The sequence below is a fragment of the Crocodylus porosus genome, unplaced genomic scaffold, assembly GCF_001723895.1.
Source record: "Crocodylus porosus isolate Cpor-Errol unplaced genomic scaffold, CroPor_comp1, whole genome shotgun sequence".
Classification (NCBI taxonomy): Eukaryota; Metazoa; Chordata; order Crocodylia; family Crocodylidae; genus Crocodylus; species Crocodylus porosus.
In genome coordinates, this window is record NW_017728931.1 from 105,319,312 (window position 1) to 105,333,757 (window position 14,446).

The 14,446-nt window shown below is 42.4% G+C and overlaps 1 long non-coding RNA gene across 1 annotated transcript in view; it reads left to right on the plus strand.

The window, feature by feature from the left end:
• The window catches only part of LOC109316118, a 9,508-nt gene extending 5,039 nt beyond the window's left edge, over window positions 1-4,469 (plus strand). Inside the window, exons 2-3 of the long non-coding RNA XR_002102704.1 lie at window positions 2,096-2,098; window positions 4,444-4,469. This is a non-coding gene — a long non-coding RNA (uncharacterized LOC109316118). The remainder of the gene's footprint in view (window positions 1-2,095; window positions 2,099-4,443) is intronic.
• The last annotated feature ends 9,977 nt before the right edge of the window (window positions 4,470-14,446 follow it).

Sequence of the window (14,446 nt, forward strand, 5' to 3'; positions counted from 1 at the left end):
AACTAGGCCTGCGAGAATAGGGAAGTATTCGATTCAAATTCAGATTTGGCCAATTCAGAGGACAGTGATTCAATTTGGAGATTCGGATCACTGTCCTGAATCAATTTGGCTGAGTTGGCTTTGGAAGATTCGGTGCTGATTTGGAGAGATTCAGTGATTCAGACTGGCTGGGCAGAGGCAGGCACAGCTGGGCAGCTGCATGCTCTCCCATAGCAGCTCTGGCTGTGCCTGCCTCTCCCTGGGATGGGGGAGCTGCGGGAGAAGCCCCCATGGCTGCCCTGCCCAGCCCCATCCCCTTCCTGGCCCCAGCTTCCTGGCACTTAAAAAAAGCCCCACACTCACTGGCAATTGGGATCTCTGGGCAATTGTGGCAGAGCCCCACTTTGCAGTGGGGATCTTCCTCCCTGCCTGGCACCTGCATGGCAGATGTCCCATGATGCGAGTGCAGCATGGTTCAGCAGGGTGCTGTGCACTCTCTGGTAGCTGGGCATAGCCCCTGCTCCCAGCACTACCATGCCCGCATCAGTGGGGACTCTGCCTTACCATCGCTTGCCAGCCAGTGTGTATGTGGGGGGGCATGATGCAGGATGTGGGCACAGCAGTGCTGGGAGCGGGGACTATGCCCTTGTGTTGCTTGTCCCCTTCTTCCTGGAGTGAGCCGTGCCCACATCCCATGCACCTCCACCCCTCTCCCCAAGTAATGCACCCCCACCCTGGCTGGGCAGCTTGTCCGAGCCCCAGCCCCAATCCTTCCCTCCCTCATGACCCTTCCCTCCCCCAACCCCAGCAGACTTACCAGCTGGAGGCAGCTGTGTCAGCTACCTGTTTATTCTACGGCTGAATCTCTGCAATGGCCGAATCTTTTTGGAAGCTTTTCCAAATCTATTTGGATGTTTTGACTCAATTCAGAGTTTTTAATTGGTCTCCCAATTTGATTCAGATTCAGAGATTCAGTCCCTGAATCAGGCTGTATCTCCTCCAAATTGAATTGGCTACTGAAGCTTTGCACAACCCTAATAGTAATGTGCATTTGCCTTCTGGATGTAAAGTCTACATGCTGTAATCCATAACTGATATACTCAAGCATGTGGGAACATTCATGTTGTGTGTTGTGGGCACATTGGTATTCTAGAAATCTCCCAGAACAGATTCAGAGTTGGCAACCCTATCTCTTTGGAATCAAGATAGGATATTTGGGAGGTTTATAAAGTAATGATGATCTTACTGGTTAATAAGCACTGATGATCTTACCTGAAAAGGTTGGCTGCCTATATATGGGCTCCAATGCATTCCAAATAGAATGTGTCAGAGCGAACTCAATTAATTGCATCTGTGCTGCATTCTAATTGGAACATTCTAGTATTACTGCAGCATCACATGTATCATCGAATCACATTTATCATGATCAGTGAATGAGCTTCAGTTAAAGCATCCTGTGGCCATTTTAAAACATGCAGGGGCTTAATACACATGCTGCTGCTGCATTCTAATTAGAGTGACTCTCCAGCCACTGCTCTAATTGAAAGCTTCCCCCCAACCACATGTATAAGCACCCGTTATGACCTAACCCTAGGGATACTCCTAGCTCAAAGAAGGTTCAGGGTACAGCACAAACAGGATAATATTGTGCGGGATGATTATTTAAAAAGAGGATAAGGGCAGGATAAATGTATTCCTAATAATATTTGCTACTAAGTTGTTACTACCTGCTTTAAAGCCCTCTCTAAACATTATCTACAAAAAAATTCCTCCCTTGGAAAGTGTAGGAGGTAATTAAGAGGGTGGAGGATGATGAACATTAATTGACTTATTGAGAAACTGATGAGGATGTTTTTAAGGTGACTGTAACTTGCCCAGCTGGTTAGGGTCATAATTTGAAAATGAAGCAACTGAAGGGTTTGAAGTGATCTGACTTTGTGGTGTTTTTGAATGATTCTGTTGGGAAGGTAGGTGGATAATAGTTTTACATAGTCTGGGAGACCTGTCTTGTGCAAAATGCATATCCTGTTTCTATGTCATGTACTAGGTGCAGAAGTCTCCATAAATGTTCTGAAAGTAATTGATTAATTTTACAATCTTCCCTAGAGAAACTGAGTTGGTAAAGTAAATTAGAAAATCCAGAAGTGACAAATGATTGTTTAATCTGCTTCTCTTAAACTCTTCTTTAATCTTCTAAAAATGTAAAAACCATGTGGTATGAGAGAAGCAGGTGTCTTTTAACATTGTTAGCTATGTTTCTCTGCCTTTGGCCAAGTATTAGCTGTTGTATTTGCTGTTAGGGGAGTATCTGCATTTGTAAATGTCCACAGCTTGGCACATCTTCCTTCTCTTTAGATACACTTACACTTACATTATCAATTATTACCTTCATATTCAGACTTCCAACAGATATTGATCCTTTTTGTGAAAACTCATTGCAAAAGCAAAGAAAAATGGCATGGTGTAATTCCAAGTAGCATTTTTAAGTCTTATTTCTTTCTGTTCCTACATTTTCTTCCACCTCTAGTACCTGATCATACTGATCTAGACTGATCTGTTAAAAAGGTGATCATGCTAACGCATTCAGATCTTTACAACTGGACTCAGAAACAAAAGAAAAAAATGAGAAGTTGATTTAGCTCTGCTTTACATATGCATTTTAAAAATTCATGTATCGCCACCATAGGGATAAAGTCGCAATGGAGCAAAGCATATAGGAAATTACAGTAGTTCTCAAAGGAATGGCTGAAGCCTGTGAACAACTTCTCCACAAACTTAACTTCAATTTTGCAAAGGATTAAACTACAAGAAATCAAGTACAGTCTGGGTACAGAATTATTTTTGAAGCTGATAGCTTCCAAAGCTATTCTTCAAGGGTAAAAAAAAAAAAAAAAAGGAGGGTGGTGCTGTGCTGAAGTGCAGTGTAAATTTTGTAATGTACATTAATATTCTAAGAGTATTGCTGCCTGACAAGCAGCACTTCATTCTCCTAAGACCTATTTCAATTTTTTTTGGCACTAGTCTTCCTAATCCTGCAAAGCTCTTTTTATCACTTTAATATGTAGAGGTATAGCCTGGGAATATACCTACTATATCTTTACTGTTTTGCAACCTGAATGATGGGTCTCCTTTTGTAACTTTCAGAATTATTTTTACTCTTGCACAGGAAGGTGAAACCATTGTTGGGTAGCTTATAAAGCAGATATTTTATTGGACGTTATTCTAATTGCATCAAAACTGCATACAATTCATTGGCATTACAGCTGTCCTACCATCCTATGGAAAACACTTGGAAGTTTGGAAAAATCTTTCCTCCTAGGTTAGATAGCTAGAGACCTGAAATCTCCAGCTCACACTAGTTGGTTAGTAAATCTTAGTATTATTTTCTTAAAGAAATAGTCAGTTCTGTTTTCTCAGCCATTCTACTGCACCACAGAAGAGCAAGTCTTCTTAAACTTAAAAAACATAACTTTTCCAAATTATTCTGTATGTGATTTTTACTGGTACAGGGGACAGATCCTTTGCAATATATCTGGTATGCACATTTATACAATTTTAAATTAAATCCTTAGTAAGAATTCTAGAGCCTGACTTTTTTTTTTCTCTCATGGTGGTAGAGTAAATAACATGTAAGTCAATGCAGAAGAGAAGATGTTCAGACCCTGCCTAATATTGGACCTGCAGGTATTTGTCATTTGCAGTAAGATTCCTTTCCTAATCATGGAAAATTAGGGATGGAAAGAACCTCAGGAGATCATCTAGTCCAACCCTCTGTTCTAAGCAGGACCATCCCCAACTAGATCATCCCAGCCAAGGCTTTGTCTAGCCTGGTCTTAAAAACCTCCACGGATGGAGATTCTACAACCTCTCTGGATAACCTGTTCCAGTGCTCTGCTACCCTCCTAGTTAGAAAGTTTTCCCTAATATCTAACTTAAACTTCCCTTGCTGCAACTTAAGAACATTGTTCCTCATTGTGTCATCACTAAGAACAGTCTAGCTCCATCCTCTGTGGAACCACCCCTCAGATAGTTGAAGGTTGCTATTTAAACCCCCCTTATTATTCTCTTCTCCAGACTGAATAAGCTCAGTTCCCTCAGCCTCTCTTCATAAGTCACGTGATCCAGCCCCCTAGCCATTTTTGTTGCCTCTGCTGGACCCTCTGTAATTTGTGCACAACCTTTCTGTAGTGGGAGTCCCAAAACGGGACACAGTACTTCAGATGTGGCCTCACCAGTGCAAAATGGAGAGGAATAATTACTTCCCTTGATGTGCTAGCAACTGCCCTCTTAATGAAGCCTAGCATGTTGTTAGCTTTATTCACAACAAGAGCATACTATTAGCTCATATTCAACTTATTGCCAACTGTAATCCCCAGGTCTTTTTCTGCAGAGCTGCTGCTTAGCCAGTCAGCCCCCAGCCTGTACTGGTGCATGGGATTATTCCATCCTAAGTGCAGGACTTAGCACTTGTCCTTATTGAACCTCATGAGATTTCTTTTGGTCCTATTTTCCAATCCTCTGAATCCTAGCCTTACCCTCCAGTGTATCTACTCCTTCCTGCCAGCTTGGTGTCATCTACAGATTTGCTAATAATATACTCCAATTCATCTTCCAGATAGCTGATGCAGATATTAAACAAAGCTGGCTCCAAGACCAACTGCTGGGGCACACTACTTGATACCAGCTGCCAACTAGACATTGAGCCATTGATCACTACCCTTTGAGCCCAATGTTACAGCCAGTTTTCTACTCACTTTATAGTCCATTCATCCAACTTGGACTGACTTAGCTTGCTTGCAAGAATGTTGTGAAAGACGAAATCAAAAGTCTTGCTAAAGTCAAGGTACATCACGTCCAGTGCTCTCCCCACATCCACATAGCCAATCATCTCAACATAGAATGTAATCAGGTTGGTCAGGCATGACTTGCCCTTGGAAAATCCATGCTGGCTGTTCCTAATCACCTTTTCCTCCAAGTGCTTAGAAACGGATTCCTTGAGGACCTACTCTGTGACAATTTTTTTTTTCCAGGGACTGAGGCGAGGCCGACTGGTCTGTAGTTCCTTGGATCCTTCTTCTTCCTTTTCTTAAGGATGGGCACTATATTTGCCCTTTTCCAGTCATCCAGGACCTCTCTCAATTGCCACAAGTTTTCAAAGATGATGGCCAGAAGCTCTGCCATCATATCACCTGCTAAGCCAAACTGGTCTTCTGCCATACTTGCTAGTCTTATTGTGCATCAGGATGGTATGTTCCTGCGCCCTCAGTAAGGTTTCTTTAAAATACAACCATCTTTTCTGGACTCCTTTCTCTGTCAGACTGGCTTTCCAAGGGATCTTGCCCATCAGTTCCCTGAGATAACTGAAGTCTGCTTTTCTGAAGTCCAAGGTCCTTTCCCTCTCCTTCCTTTCTTTCCTCATGATTCTGAATTCAATAATCCCATGCTTGTGCTGCTCAGGTTGCTGTCTGTACCTATATTCCCCAGCAATTCTTCCCTGTTTGTCAGCAGAAGGTCAAGAGGAGCATGGCCCCTTGTTGTCCTCTTACACCAGGAAGTTATCCCCAACGCTCTCCACAAACTTCCTATATTGCCTGAGCACTGCTGTATTGCCCTCCCAGAAGATGTCAGGGTATTTGAATTCTCCCAATATCCACTAAGTGTTTGAAGAAAGCCTTCTCCACCTCCACCTCCTGGTCTGGTGGTACATGGCAGACACTCATTATGACACCACATTTGTTGCTCTCTCCTCTGAGCTTAACTCAGAGACTTGCAAGGGGCTTGTCTCCAGTTACATACTGGAGCTCTTAGCAGTCATACAGATCTAAATAAAAAGCAGCTCCTTCCTGCCTTCCCCACTTCCTGTCCTTCCTGAACAATTTATACTCATCCATGCAAGCTATTCCAACAACTCTCATTATTCCTATCATGTCATAGTAATATGGTTATGTGAGGACTTCAGAAACGTCCTGCTTTTTTTCCCAGGCTCCATGCATTTGTGTATGGACACCAAAGGTAACTAACTGATTGCCCTACTTTCTCAGGAAGAATAAGAAGGCCACCTCTGTTGTCCTCTCTTGCCCCTGCTTCCTCCAGGTCACCCAATTCCCCACTTACCTCAGGGCTTTGGTATCCATCAAACCTACTTTAAAGCCCGCCTCACTAGGTTAGTGAGCCTGTCTGCAAAGATGCTCTCCCTTCTCTTTGTCAGGTGGATCCCATCTCTTATTATCAATCCTTCTTCTTGGAACAACATCCCACAGTCAAAGTAGCCAAAACCCTGCTGGCAACACCATCTGTGCAGCCATGCATTGATCTGTAGGATGCATCTGCTCCTGCCCAGGCCCTTCCCCTTGAGTGGAAGGGTTGAGGAGAACACCATCTAAGGACTTTGTAACTAAGGGGTGAAAGGTCTAAACACCTGAGAAATATACTTGTTTTAATCACCAGAGGACCTCAAAGAAAAACCTTTGAGCTCAGACTCAAAATTAAGTCCAATAAATGGAAACATGAAGGATCATAGCAAGCTCCACATGTTGACTGAATGTGGTTAGCATGTTTCTGATGAAAGCTGGAGGGGGAGGCAGGGGTGTAAGGGAAAAGCGTTAGTTGGAAAGATACCTGTTTGTCAAAACCAAATCACAGTGTAGTAATGTAATCACTTAAAAATACTCCCAAAAACTTAAATTTCTCTAAGTTAGAATTTCAAGTCAGAACCAGAGGAACCATGGCTGCCCCCCACAGAAGAAGAGAGAGTAGTTCTTTGGTTAGGAATTAACTTGATATGTACCTGAATTTTGTATTTGAAGCTTGGTTTCCCATATCCCAGGTGAGTGCCTTGACCACTATTAGCTATTCTGGAGTGAGTGTGCTCATTTCTCAAGCATTTCACTCAACCTGCTTCCAGTTGCTGAAGAAGATACTTGGGAAATAGACGTAAAGGATGCGTCCAGACAGATGTAGATTTTTGGTTTCCCAGGGACAACTAGCAGTGATGCACCTTGCACTGCAGCTACTTGTTTCTGGGGAACACCCATGTCACATGCACTATGGCATGCAGCAAGGTCCCCCGGGGGCAGTAGGGCAGACTAGGGCTATCACTGTGCTGGCCCCAGCAGCCTTACCTGGGATTCTGGGGGCTTCTCGGGGCTGCATCTACAGCGATTCTGCTGGGTGGAGCCTGGCCTGCAGCTGCAGCGTGGCTCCAGATGGCCCAGCTGCGCTTTTCAGCAGCACAAGATGCCTGAGCATGCACTACTCAGTTTTGGATATCCAAGGGTCAAAAAAAACTCTTGGGGAAAAAAAAAGAGCCCTTACAGCGTAGAGAACACCGGACTGTGAGGTATGTAGCACTGGAAATGTGTTTGTAGTGCCTTGTACCGCATGACCACGCTCATCTGGATGCACCCGAAGTGCTCAATACTTCCCTTTATTTTGATCCTAAAAAAGAATAGGCCCATATCAATATTTTGGTGAGCTGCAACCTGCCAAGATCCTCCTTGCACCAGTATATACACAGAATATGCTCACGTAAGTTTCTGAAAGTCAAAAAGGTGATACATATGGATGCACCCCAAAAATGTAACTTGAAAATGGTCTAGCAATGATTGACATGAGACGATAAGATATGAAGGTCTATGAGGTAAATATTTTCTATGCTGTCTGTTCCTATGAAAGCATGGCAATGAATTAGAAAGATCTAATTTACATTTTAATATGGCATTCTTAAAAACAGTTAGCAATTTAAAAGCTAAGATGAACAGAAGATCCTTGCATATTGCCCTTAAAGGTTATTACACTCCTGTTCTGGAAGACAGCCAAAAAAGCAAAGTTCAAGATAGGAGTCTTCAACTGAGAGAGCTCTGCTGTCTGCCACACAGTATTCAAACATAACAATAGACAACAGGACTCTTCCAGTTGACCCCAACCTCTATGATCGAGTAGTGGGCACTGGTGCCCAGATACTTCCTGCATTTCCTCTGAATTATAGTATTTGCCTGGTAAGTTCAGACAGACATAAAAAATGAACAGCATTCTCTCAGATAATAGTTCCTGACCACTCTTTAAAGACAGAAAGTCTCCGGCATCCTAAACTGTCTGCAAGCAAAGAGAAAACAAATGCATCTGAGTACAAGTGTTATGTACTTATGCTGGCCCACACCATAAATAGTGGTGTTCTGCACTAACAGGAGGTTTAAAGTCAACTTAGGGCCTTGTTACATGGTAATTTGGAGCACCTTCTGGAGCTCTTAACACCTGGATTGTCTTCACTAGCACCTGAAGCTAGCTTTAAGCACTCATTGAGCAGCTCAAAGTTACACCATTCCAGGGCAAGATTATTTCTGATCTGTGTTATCCAGCTTGTGTTATACTAAGGTGTAGCTACTCTAGGCTAGATATTAGTGTGAACACCCCAACTGCCCCTCTCTCCTGCTGATTTAAGCACTCCCCCTCCAGCACACAAGATCCTGACTCACTTCCCCATGCCCTCCCCTTCTGGTGGCTGTCTGCGCTGTCTGTCCTAGGGGAGCAGGGTTAACCTGACTGCCTATCTGCCACTACTGCTGCTCTCTGGGCTGGGCTGAGGGGCAGAGGGGGAGCCCAGGGTGAGGAGGAACTCAGGGAGTCCCAGGGGGCATGGGAGAGACCTGGAATAGGAAAAGGGAGGATTCTTACTTTTTAGTTCTCCAGGCCCCTTCTGGCCTGAACATGTGACTGCTTCAAACTCAAGCTAGCACCGATCAACATTTGTGTGGCTCACAGTGAAACATTGAACAAGGCCTTTAATCAGTGACCACAAGTGTCATTAACTACTTTAGCCTGGAGATGAGAAAAGTGTGCTGCAAAATCCACACTGGAAAGAAAGAACAAGTCCCCTTGTCAAGCAAAAATGATGGAACTTGCTACAAGGAGCTATTGCTATGTGAACTATTGCTATGCATAAAGCTCAACTAGCTTTTGAGTAAGCAAGAAGGCTTTAAATAAAACAGAAATCCTTGAGTAGGGTTTGGGGTTTTTTTGCTTAATTTCTGCCTCTTTTCACAGATTTCTTTTAAATTTTTTAAACACTGTGTGTACTGTATGATGGCGACATTTCTGAGAGCTCAGTTACAGTATTCAAAGGAGCAATTCATGTCTACTTGCTAAAATAGATTAATTTTAACAATCTCCAAGTGTAGATTTTCATGATCATTGGCAATCCTTTGATTTGAGGATGATCTCTACTATGGTTCATTGATGGGTCTTAAGGTGACTTAGGAGTCCAACCCTTGAGCCACAGATCTGTCCACAGAAGTTGCAGGTCTTTCCATAGGGGACAGTAGGCTCAGGCTGGGATTCTTTTCCTTTTCCTTCTTCGACCCTCTCTTCTCTGCTTCAAGGGCAAGATGCTTTACCTCAAAACAGGCTGTTCCTTGGTTAAGGTTGTAGTGCCACTGAAGTCAGTTGACAGCCAGCTCCTCCCAACTGTAGCATCCATTTTCTTGAGGTATGCCTTGAAAGTGTTGGATTTCCTCTGGTCATTGTGGGATCTCGGGCTACTACTAATTTGGGAGTAGAACACTTGTTTTGGGAGTCATACACACACAATGTCCAGTTCTGCAAAGTTGGTGCTTGAGGATCAGCAACTCGATGCTGAAGTTAGTGTTACCAGCAAGGATGCTGGTGTGTATGCAGCAATCTCATTTGATGTGGAGGATATTCTGGAGGCATTATTAATGATATCTCTCAAGGCTTTTGAGATGACAACAGTAGGTCACCTACATTTCACATCCATAGAGAAGAGTTGGAGTGGTGACTGCATTGTAGACCTGTATTTTTGTGTCTTTCTGGAGATCATGATGAATAAAGACATGACAAAGCAATTTCCCAAAGGAGGCACCTGCACACAATATCCTGTGCTGGATCTCATCATCAGTGTTCATTCTCTGAGAGAGATGGCTACTGAGGTAGGGGAAGTGCTCAACAACATCCAAGGTCTCTCTATGGTAATTTGGGGAGGAGGGTCAATTCATGGCCTGGGGCAGACTGATAGAGCACTTTAGTTTTCTTGATGTTCACAGAGAGGCTCACAGTTTGGAAGGCTTCTCCAAAGAGATCCAGTGCTGTCTGGATGTTTTCCTCAGTGAGTGCAAGACAGGCACAGCCAGTTGTCAATGTGTGGAAGGTCAGGGATGGTTATTTTGAGTACTTTGATCTTTGAGCGAAAACATCCAAGATTGAAGAGGCCTACATCCATTCAGTTTTCAGTGTCAGTTTCAGAAAGAAAGCAGTCCTTACTGAGAACCAGGTTGACTGTGAAATAAATGGAGAACAGAACTGGAGTGATGGCGCATCCCTGCTTTACCCTAGTTTGGATGACAAATGGATCTGTCTCTGATCTGCTATATCTGCTCCAGTCTGCTATTTTGTCATGATAGATCATTGCAAAATAATACATAGAGTACTCTAGAGAAAGATAAATCCAGGTTGACATAGGAATAGATTAGAAAATAATTTTATTAACAGGACTGTATTGGCCTGCATGTCTGATTGCGCAAAACTAAATCACCAGCAAGTCTGGGGTTCTCTTGACCAGTCAGCATGGACACTTAAGAAGAATATGCTATTACATATGAAATTATATTTGATGTTGTAATACTATTTTCCTGATATTTTCTTAGATACATTTCATCTCCTGACACCTTCCCAGCTTTGGCTTTCACTAGGTCTGGGCTTTCTTTCTGCACCATAAGTAGTTAGAGGGCCTTTATGTTTGTTTGCACTCAGTGAAATAAAGCAGAAGCACTTTATTAGAAATACTTAACATTTCACGAGAGTAGAGAAACATTTATCACCATACCATTAGTTTGAATCTATCTTATATTGGTAGTAGCTGACAATTGTTAGCATCTGATGGCTGACTGGCAGCTTCACAGAATGAATTAAGTGGCCCTAGTCCAATTCTTAAAGTACAGATGCACATATTATTAAAAAAAGAAAAAGAATAAGAAGTGACACTTGCTGGCAGCCTCAGAAGACAGACTATATATTCAGTTTAGTTAATTCAGGTTGTTCTCAATCCCAGGTGGTCCATATTTTAAAAAAATGTCTTGAAGAACATGTACGCTGTGGTAATTTGCAGGGCCCATGCTGTTCCTGTTTTGTGGGTGGAAGCCTTTATTTCAAAGGGCTGCCAATCAGGAACTGTTCCCAATGTAATTTCTTTTTGTTTTTTGAAAGGAACAATTTGAGAACAATGAGCAAAGGTTAAAAGCCTCTCAGCCACAAGAGATGGTTATTGAAAGCCACAGACAGAGCAGTAGTTTAATGACTTCTAGAGAGTGGTTTATTGTTGGTATGGCTGTAGCTTTCAACAGTGTTTAATTTACAGTAAGGCAGCTAATAAATTCCTTCTACATATTTTTCCTATATAATCCTGGAATGATCTCCATAGACTCCTTGATCTCATATTTTATTCTACAGATAACCACTACTTTCCTCCAGGTCTGTGACCTCTTATCCAGTGAAAGAATTACAAGAACATTAAATGTCTCACAATTTAGTGGGTTTTTACCCCCCCCCCCCCACACACACACACTGTCCAGTAAAAAGCTGCAAGCTGGAAGTACACTTCTGCTGACAACTATGAGGAGGTTAGTGGCAAAGGAAAAGAAGGCAGCTCTTAGACTCTATGGGGATGATGGGATAGTTCATCTCTCCTTAACAATACTATAACTGACATGTGCTCATGCCTCAGATTTATTGTTCATTTGAAGAACAGGGGTGGTTTCATATATTTATCAATATGTTTTGTGAAAAATGCTGGTTTGTTTCAAATATTGAAGCATTTAGGAAACCTGTACTACTATTATACATAGCATGAAATAATGAAATATATATTGAAAGGAAACAAAAAAATAAAAAAAAGAATTAAAAAATGACATTACAAGGAATCTTTCCCAAAACCAAATGTTAGGAAGGGAGGGGTTTTTGTTTCTCAGAAATCTAAAAAATACTTGTTTACATTCTCAGTCAGAATGAAAACAATTGTGTGTGAAATTTGGACACTTCAAAACAGATTCCAGATTTCAATTTAGTGTAATCCAGCAGCCACTGAAGTCCCAGGAAGGATTCCTGTTGGACTCAATGGCCGCATCCAGATGAACGAGAATGTTTGTTTCCCCAGGGACACCTTGTGCCACTGCTACTTGTCTCCGGGGAATGCCCAGGCCACACGTGCCTTGGGGAGTGGCAGGTGACCTCAGGTGGGATATGGGAGGCTGCGGGCAGCAACTGTGCTGGCCCCAGCAGCTTTACCTGGGGCTTGGGGGTCTCTGGAAGCTGCAGCCACGTCAGGAAACCAGGCCAGCAGCCGGAGCATGGCTCCACCCAGCCACACTTCAGTTTGGGGTGGCATGTGCTGCTGCCATATGTGCCACCCCATTTTTATTGGTGTGGTTTGTTTGACCCTGGGATCTCCTGGGGTCAAAAAACCTCCCTGCTCTGAAAGGTAAAAGCATGGGAAATGACTGCATGTGTGGTGTGTGGCACTGTAGTTGGTCTTCGGCACCATATACTGCATGTCTGCTCTTGTCTGGATGTGGCCAGTGGCCATTGACATAAGCTGTTGGTGCTTCCAATGATTGTTTTCTTTTTGAAGCATAAAACAGTTACCTTTTGAAGACGAAAAAGGTGTTTTAAATTGTTTAATACTGCCATTGTAATACCTCTAGTAAGAGTGAGAAGGATAAAGTTTTGTTGCATTATTTAAGCATAATCAAGTATGACAACAGAGATCTTTGATTCACCACCTTATAATTGGGATTGTGTCATATACCAAATATTAAATTCTGGTTGGCTGTACTACAGCCCTGCCCTTCCTGACAGGGCTGATAAAATTGCCCAGCAATCTACCCATTCATTCCATCAATTCCCGCCCTACAGTACTCTGCAGGTGAGTATTTCCAACTCATTTTTCCATTACTCTAAAATTTTAATTTTAACTTCTTATCCCAGAAATGTCAGAGAATTATTTTTAGGAATTTGTACAAATATGGACAAGATTAATTATGTAGTCAGCTAAAGAATCTAATAGATTACTGAAATCCTTTCTTCAAAGTTTAAAACTATCAAGAATTACTAAATCTGAGAACATCTATTCAGAGCTATAAAAAAAGAAATTGCTTACAAAAACTACCCTGAAATAATTTGTATCAGTTGAATCTGAAAAATATATATTTTTTGGTGACAGACTACTTAAAGGCACTATTTACCTATTTTAGGAGACATCTGAAATGACTTATGTCTTGGAAAAAAGTTAGTGATATTTGTTCTTAATAAGGAGTGACATTTCTAACAAAGGATAGAAGGGAACACACCTCAGTTTCTTTAACTTAAAATCTCAGTTAAATCATGTTTTGTAGCATATTAATTACTATATACATGAAGTTGCCAATGGGTATGACACTCTACAAGCAACTAAAATAATAATGTTTAGGTTCACAGATGCTTATAAAGCAACAAACTGCTAGACAGTTCCTTCTTGGGTGCAGAAAGGATAGTGAGGGCCTATACCTGCTGACTTGTTGATTCTTCATGCCCCATAATTAGTGTAGCTGTCTGAGAATCGGGAGAGACAGTGGTCCACAGTTTGTGCACCATCTGCTTGGCCTAGTTTAGAGCAGCCAGTAGGCTATATGATCTCCAAGCTGGTAGGAGCTCCTCCAAATGCTGCACGTAAGTGTCTATGAGCCAAGGGCAGCACTTAGCTTTAAAAGGACAGGTGATTTCATAATCATGTTACTCATTTTTGTTCTGAGCAGCTGACCAAAAATGGGCTCTTGCAGGTTATTCCAGTTAGGACAAGAAACTGACAGGGAGGTCATGAATCTTCAGTGTAATTCTATTTATTTACAAGAATGTACAGGGTCTGATGTCTGAACACAGGATAAAGCTAGCATTGAGAGACAATTTGCTCACAGCTCTAAGTCTCTCTTATCCAACACCACTCACTTGTATGGTCTTTCCATAGACCACCTTTGAGGATCATGCTGTTTTGCTTGCTCAAGCCAGGCTTGGGCTTCCTTTGTTTCTGTCTGAGTAAAAGAGAAGGAGTTAATCTATAAGGTATATACCCTGGCCTCTAAGTAAGAGAGGATGCAACCAAATGCCTGAGTGGAAGGTAGTCACAGGAAGACTATCTTCTTAAAAAAGGAGTTTGGAGTTAGAGCAAATGAGAAACCCACTATGGGAAAAAGAGCTGAGATGAACTGCAACTTGGATGAGGGGGTGGAAAACACGTTTGCCGATGACACCAAGATGTGGAGAGAGGTGGGCATGCTTGAAGGGAGAGAGAGTCTGCAATTAGATTTAGACAGACTACAGAAGTGGGTGGATGGTAATAGGATGGGGTTCAATGTAGATAAATGCAGGGTGCTGCACCTGAGGAGAAGGAATCCACAGCTTACATACAAGCTGGGGAGCTCCCCCC